The following is an 8449-nucleotide window of genomic DNA, read 5'->3' on the forward strand; positions in this document are numbered from 1 at the left end:
GTAGGACTCGGGAGCTATAATAGGTTTGGTAACCAGGCTATGAAGATTCTGCAACAGTGTGCTGTTTTAACGTAAAGTATGAGCATGCGCTGTGGCTTTAGGACATACTTAGTCTACCTGTCATCCTGTTATGTATGTTATTCTGATTGTCTTTGTTTAACAAAGATGTAAAAGGCCACGTTTTGCCTCAAGCGTTCTTATGGTTCCTTCTTGGAAGGGATATTAAAATAACAGTGCTGTTTACACTGACCTGGTCTTTTTACACGTGCTATATGGTAAAATAAGACTTCCTTAGGAATTTTTCATTTATTTTTCACACTTTCTTGGCTTCTGTTTTTTTTACATCGTGCTATATGATGATGAAATAAGACTGTCTTAGGAATTTTGCATTTATTTTTCACACTTTCTTGGCTTCTTTTGGGATGTAAGACAACCAGTAGTAAGAAAGAAAGCACTCAAGACTGAGAGACACTGTAAAAAAAGAGTTTTGTAACGCTTATTTGCCCCCCTCCATTCTATACACTGACAAATTCAAATAAACAAATGGACAAACATTAACAATGGGTGAAAGAGTCAATTGTAACGTTTTTCAAGTAGGCTGAGGCTGTAGGAGATATCCAGACGTTAAAGATGACATAAATTAATAAACAAACAAACAAACAAATAAATAAAATAAACTACTGGGTATTAATATGGATCAAACCAAAAGCCCCCCTCCCCACCTACCATTATTAGATGCACAGAAGTGAGAATTGATAAACAGTGAGCAATGTGTCATGATTCAATAATTAATCACTGATAGTTTTAGATTTATAATGTCATTCATAGAATTTTAAGGCATTATTATGTAAGCCAAATATTTCAAAGTGTGTTTTCATGTTCAATAAAGTTTTGCATCGTCGGTTGGATGAGGATACCTCCCTTTACCTGATAAAACAGTTATTTCCATCATACATGTATAGGTGTACATTTACATGTAGACATATTTAACTACAAATTGCAATTGAGTATGTAAACATGCATTCCTAAATGCACTTTCTTAAATATACAGCAAAGTGTGTTACAGAGAAAACTTAGGCTATCATACATGTATTTCACATTACAATTATCTCTAGGGAGTAGATCATCTTAAATATCCCCTACAGAAAGACAAAGACAAATTGGAAAGGGTACAGAATCAAGCTGCAAGATTCTGTATGAACAACTATGAAAGAGGTGCTAGTGTCACGGAAATGAAAAGAAACCTACAGTGGGCCTCACTGGAAAACAGAAGAAAGATGTCCAGACTATGCATGATGTACAAAATGACTAATAAACTGGTGGATGTCCCAACTACTAAGTACCTAAAACCAGCCCAGAAGAGAACAAGAAATAGCCATGCCTTCAAGTACCAGAGTTCTCAACCAAGGATTGAGGTGTTCAAGAATTCATTCTTTCCTAGAACTATCGCAGAGTGGAACTCACTGTCACCAAGTACAGTAGAAGTTGTCAATAGATAGCTTTAAACAAAATCTAGAGCCTAGAAGTTCAAGGGTTAGGTGTAACAAGTCGATCGGTGTAATATAGCCAGCTGCCGCTGCGCCGCGTGCCTGCGAAGCTGGTGTGTTACGCCGAAAGGCGGTTATACCGGCTATACAGATACAGATACATCTACGTCAGAGATTTGCAATTTGCAATTAACCACCTGATAGTACATACAGTAGTCTTTTACATGGTACATGTAGATAAGTCTTTTAATATGTTGTAATATTTTTCTTCTTAAATAGCAGTAGTTGCCATATGGTTCTACATTGTACAAAGGTTGTGCAATAAAGTTTATGTAATATGTTAATCAGTAATATGTTAAAGCACATCTGTTATCATAGCATAAAGAGAATGACTACAAGAAACCATTCTCAAAGTGAACAATTATGATAATAATTCCTTATGTATGTATGTATTATTTCATATCAATTTCATTTTATCTCAATTTATGTATACTACTGTTTCATTATTGTTATTGTATCATTTTGCCCATGTTTGAATTGTTTTGATAACAATTCCTTATGTATGTATGCCTTATTTTAAATCAATTATGTTTTCTTTTGGTTAGTATAGAGGAGGAGGGCTTAGCATAAGCTAAATAAGCTTTATCCCTCCTCCTGCACCTGTTTTATTCATTATTAATTTATCATGTATAATTTTTTATTGCTGTTCTGCAAATAATAAACAAACAAACAAACAAACAAACAATCGCATAAACGTTATATCAGTATACACAACAATCTGATAACCTTTCGCTGTGTAATGTTTTTATCACTAATTTTAAATGAAAATGACACTTTGGCATATTGTATAGATTCTTCACATTTATACATGGCGTGAAGAACCAGTATGAAAGAATCCAGCAGGGAAACCCATGGATATTTTAGTAAATGTGCTGCTACGTTGGACTAAAGTTCATTGACTTTCCAAACAGAAAATGAATGCTAGCATTCCCTAGCACTCATTTTGGCAGACAACTTGTTCTGAAGACTTGTTCTGTTTTGGCAAAATCTGCTGACCTGTTGCAATCAAAACCTCTAGGAAATTAAAGAATGGAGAGATTTTTTGCCACAGGTAAAACTCTGAAACTTCTCCTTACATTTACATGCCTGCCCCACAACCGGCTACTTGCTATAGGCAACATCACACTGTATTATATCAGTTTACACTAGGATAGTAGGATAAGAATAAAACTTCTGCCGACTCACTTACCTAAACGCCCCCGCAGGTCTTGGCACTCATTTCTCCGAACTTACAGAATTTCTGGGCTAGGCCATTTGATCGATTTTCCAGTAATTAGCCTCCAAAGTTGTCTGTGGCAGCGGCGAACTCCGAGAATTGTACCGGCGGAAAACCAGGCTTCTTCCAGCCTACCATAGCGCCCTGTACCGCCAGGCTAACCCTGGTCCATGCTGGCAGACAGATGAACTACTTTTCGGACTTAAGTGACGTCGGTGGGGTTAAAATATAGACATTTCTGACAGATAGCCCCACAAGGTGTACGAGAACAACCGGCGAAGACGTTTTGAATGGACGAGTCCAAGTGTTAAAGGTCAATAGGGGGGCACGTGGCATGCGAATGTACACCTTCTAAAAGTTGACTAAGTTTTATTTGCACAAACATAACTGTTACAGCGTTGTAAATTAAGATAAGTATTACCAGAATGATCTGGAATAATTGATATAAATAGTAAGAAAGACATTAACTCTTGGTCTTGCTAGAATGGAAGACGGATGTTGAAAAATGGTATAGTCCAAAAAGGTGAACAAGTTGAGCCAGTTGATCCGCTGACATGACATTACCGGCAATTACGCAGATTACGACAATAATCATGGCACATTAACATCCACTAGAACGTTGACATGGTCTTTCGTCTCTTTGTCTCTTTTTCCAAAAGTCTGTTCCTGGCTAAGGTTTATGTGCAAAATTTCTTTGCAGAGATAAAACAACAACAACAAGAATATGGCGCCAATAAGGAAGAAAAACAACAACACATCAACAACAGGAAAATCACATATAATGAGAATATAATGACACGTTTTCTCGTGACTAGACACCAGATAGCCCACCCAGAGACAACATTTAATTAAAATGTCAATTACAAGCCGGTTTCGTCAAGCAGAGATGGTGAGAAATATATCACACTTTAATTCTTATATATTACAAAAGTAAAGGTGACGTAGCCATTTTAAGGTGGGGAAAGCACGATGATTCTTATGAGGCATCAAACTGAATTTCAGGACGACAAACAAAATTATTCCGGATGACTGATATTGACATTTTCTGCCATTTCTGAGCACATTTTGTCATCACGTCATACTTGTAATGTATGTAATGTAAATGTATATGTAATTGAACGTGATGTATTGTTATGTCTTACATGTATGTACCCTCTCCTGGAAGAATAGCTGCCACCCTCGGGTGGGCAGCTAAAGGAGAGTTTTTCCTCAATAAACCTCAATTGTGGCGTTTACAAGCAGTACTCGAATACTTTCAGGCACTGTCCATAAATAGCTAGAAGCAGCTAGCCTCTACCAGGCTTCGGGAGCGGCAAACTGTACTCTCTAGCGGACCAACTCCCCTGGCATGTTATCTATCTATTTAGCCGATTTCTACTATTTCGAAGCCTGGTAGAGGCTAAAATCAGTCTATGATACAAAACAAGAAACCGTTTTCTATCAGTGACATATCACATTTTGGCCTCACAGATATCAGTATGTTATGGGGTAGGATTGAGTCTTATTACATTAAAAAGAATGACAAGAAAATTGACCTTGAAAATCCACTCTTGTTAACATGAAATTGCATTGGATGCCTTTAAGTAGCTAGAGGTTTTCAGCCAAGAGTACCTAACCACCTCTGTTTTTCTCAATAAATGTGTTGGATTCTTTGACGTACAAGGATTATGATGGTTAAGAAAAACACCCGAAGCTCCCCGGAACTTTACGTCACCAACCGAAGGGACTAATGCAATCTCTCAAACCGTGCCCGAGCGGGGTTCGAACCTCCACACTGTATAAATGGTTCGCTCATTTTTGCGCTACAAAACGTCTGGATAGAATGTCCTTGGTTCTATAGATGAATTCGATTAATGAATAAAAGATATACAAACTGACGTGGTCGTAATTTCTTTACAAGGTCACGTATTCACCCTGCAGCGTAAATAAAGACCATCAATCACCAATAATAGTATAATACAAATGCCTATAGAGAATTCGAAAGGACTGTTTAACTATTATCACGCACCCCCCCCTCCCACTTTTCATACGGTTGACAATACATACATGTAAGAAGCTTAAGCATAGTTAAAGCTAATCGATCTTGAGCCTTACTAACCACGGGATTTCTACCATACTTGTAAATTGTATACAATATATCTTATCTTCAATAAAAGTGTTTTGGACGACAGCTAGCTTGAGACAACGTCCTGATCTTCGCACGAATCAATGGAGACATTCATACGGTTGACAATACATACATGTACGAAGCTTAAGCATACTTAAAACTAATCGATCTTGAGCCTATCTAACCACGGGATTTCTACCATCCTTTAATATATGAATTGTAAACAATGCATGAATATCATATCTTCAATAAAAGTATTTTGGACGACAGCTAGGTTGAGACAACGACCTGATCTTGGGACGAACAAATGGAGACATTATACAGTAGAACCATTGTAAAGGGAATAAAACCAAAATCAATAGATGTATACCAGTATACAGGACCCTAATTCTTACGGTATTTAGATGTACATGTACTACAGTGGCTGATACTAGTACCAACTGGCCTTGACTGGCCATTACTAGTAGCACGCATAGCTTTATCATATTGGATATAACTACATGTAACGTTATGCAGCTATGTATACATGTCTGTATATGCTTCTTGTATTGAACTAGATATGCCGCCATGCATTTCATAACATACAGATAAAGAACTTATACAGACTGAATCCTAAATAAAACGAGTCTAAAATCAGCCTATTTTCCAGACTACAGTATAAAGGAATGTGTGGAACAACGAACTATCAGAAGAACAGGTGTAGAAAAAATGTTAAGTTGTCTCACCGCCTCTTCGGTGGGTTCCCGCCCCATCCTGCTTGGCGGAGACCGAAGCATCCTGGTCCATGTACCAGACGTCCCTCTCACCGGGAATTTCTCTCAGAAAAAGGGCGGGAAATCTCGCATGTTTCCCTCAGACCAACTGTCGTCTCAGACGAGCTACAGTCAGGTCATTTTTCCCGCCAAAAACACACCTGGTCCTCGAAATACACCAATGTAGAAGACCACGGGTAAAGTCATGGTCTAGGACGTTTTCTTACGAATTTCAGACGATATTTTTGACGAAAACATGGCCGACAAAACGCCTGTACGCTCAATGACGACCTGGAGCGTACAAAGAACGTGTTTCCCACTGGCTGATATTGATAATGGTTTCTGTACGACTGACATCAAATATTTATAAGGCAGGAGCATGTCAACCTTTCCACTGTAGTTATTGTACAGCCGGTTTTTCTTTGAGTCGGAGGTTTTATCATTCTACTGAGTGGGGCTATCATTGGGCGCTTATGATTTATAAATAACAGTGGTGTGTGTGCATGAAAGCTAATATAAATATTGGAAAACCCTTTGAGAGTGGTAATAGTTATATATACACTGTCTCTATATATACACTGTATCTACTTATTTATTTATTTATTTATTTCAGCTTTATTACAACAAAAGATGTAAAAGGTTGGGGGAAACAGGACCATACTCCTTTTAAAGCCCCCACCAATATAAACTATATGGATTACATAAATAATAAACAAAATAAACAATAACAGAAATCATAACAACACTATTTACAAGGGTGATGACAAAGAATTAACAAATCATATAATGAATCTATATTGAAAGGTCTTTGACAATACATTTATAATCATTAGTTTATTTGTTTTTTTACGAGTATTTAGTCATTTGTTCCATTGCATCTTCTACTTTTTCGTTAACCTTCAAATCCTTTGTATTTAGTACAGGTGAATATATCTATAGCACTAGGTCCTAAAAATACGTAAAATATTTCACATTATCCTATATTTTCCATATATGTACATTATTAACTGTTCAGTGTCTACTAATTTTCTCACAAATTCCTATACTCCGAAAATTAATTTTACAGGTATATCTATTATTATGGCATCGTACTACAATAGCTAGGACCGCCCCCCTCCCCCGTCACTTCCATAACTTTGAACAGTGCACACGTACAGCCTTCCCACAATGCACCCAGCCACTCGTTCCTAATTCAATAAATACGTAACAGAGCTCTGGGAACAAGAGCTCCCTAATGTGCCGAATTACCGGAGAATGCACGAAGGTCACTCTCCTTTGTTAGAGCAGATAAACATCTTGTAACTAAGCAGCGCTTAGCTAATAGAAGGGTTGGAATTGGGGCGCTCAGTCATACTGTCACCGTAAGTGTTCTAAATATTCATTTTTGTAGATTCATCTTAGGCCACACCAAGTAAATTTTATGGATGACGTCCTTTGGAGACCCTAAATCTAATGCGAGAGGGCGAAAAAAAAAAACAAGAAGGGCCCTAAAAACAAGATGCCTAGATTAGAAATATACTGAGAGACGACAAATGTTAGGACACAAATTGATTGAGGTTACACAAATTAACAAGCAAGAAGTCTTTTATTCATCATTAAAACAGCAATAAATCAGGTGGAACAGCAGTTGTCATCCTGTCCTGTTTCCTTTCTTTAATCACATCTTCCCGTATCCCACTGTTGTGACTCTTTGGTCATAGTTACAGGATCATAGAGTCTAGGAACAGGCCAAAATCAATGCGCGCGCGGACGTCATTCATAAAATTTACTTGGTGTGGCCTTAGTAGACATAATGGAAGAACACAGAAGGTACAACTGAAAGTCGCATAAAAGACACAATTATGGTAAATCCATGAAACCAAAGGTGTATTCCATTTGTGTGACCTTGGTGAATGAAACGAAATGGGTTTTCGTGACCTGACTATTGTGAATGACTATTGTCACCATCAGTATGCTCCCTATCTGACTACATTCATGCAGTCATATTTACATACTCGCATAAGATACCAAATGTATGTGTGTATGATTATGTATGTATGTGGGGCCCGACATCAGCTCAGCTGCCAGGGCTTCCACTGTATTGCTCTGTATTGTTTGCAATTTAAATAAATAAAATAAATAAGATACCAAATAGAACTCTGTAATTAAAATAGCATAAATGACATCTGGGTTAATTATTATACCCCCCTCCATAATTAAAAGAACAAGACTGGCCCAACAGCTTTATTATAGGTAACGTTATATTCATTTTTTATAATAATCTACTATAATCATGTTTTAAATGAGATCTTACATTGACAAAAAACTGTATTATGTATACTTCTGTTTATACTTCTATTAATTATTTTTTATCAACTGATGATGGAAGCATAAAATCAAGAGTGCGCCCCCCCCACCCGTCTGACCTTGGTGAACAGGAAGGTCATCACTCATTGGCGGAACGGCCATCAACCTCATTAACATAAATTCTGGCCTGCCGACTTTCTTGGCTGTCTGCCAGAGAATGACACAAATTTCCATCCAACATCTGCTTGGAGAGAAAAAAAGGTACAAGGTGAGATGTTCCCATGATTCATTGCGAGGGCTTCTCGGAATACAGAGGTAACATTCGGTCAAGGTCATTCGTGATCGAATATTCAAAATTAGGGAGAAGATTGAATCGACGATGAAATATTTAAACAGACACCTTTGTGTCCTTAAATTGAGGATGACCCCGTCTCCTTGTTGGTATTTTGCTCGTGTGACTTTTTTTGTGTCACTTGGGAACGTTAAGTGGTGAGAAGGTATGTGTGGTCAAGGAGGTTATGGCCTTCTTCGTGTGGTATTG

The 8449-nt window shown here is 37.6% G+C and overlaps 1 protein-coding gene across 1 annotated transcript in view; it reads right to left on the bottom strand.

Annotated features, from left to right (window-relative positions):
* Window positions 1-3062, bottom strand: part of LOC109467454 (epidermal growth factor receptor kinase substrate 8-like protein 1) — a 28210-nt gene extending 25148 nt beyond the window's left edge. The window contains exon 1 of the mRNA XM_019765446.1: window positions 2737-3062. The gene's annotated coding sequence lies outside the window, so the exon portion shown is untranslated. The remainder of the gene's footprint in view (window positions 1-2736) is intronic.
* Window positions 3063-8449: the final 5387 nt, after the last annotated feature.

The sequence above is a fragment of the Branchiostoma belcheri genome, unplaced genomic scaffold (assembly GCF_001625305.1).
Source record: "Branchiostoma belcheri isolate BF01 breed outbred unplaced genomic scaffold, Haploidv18h27 scaffold18, whole genome shotgun sequence".
In the NCBI taxonomy this organism is placed as follows: domain Eukaryota; kingdom Metazoa; phylum Chordata; class Leptocardii; order Amphioxiformes; family Branchiostomatidae; genus Branchiostoma; species Branchiostoma belcheri.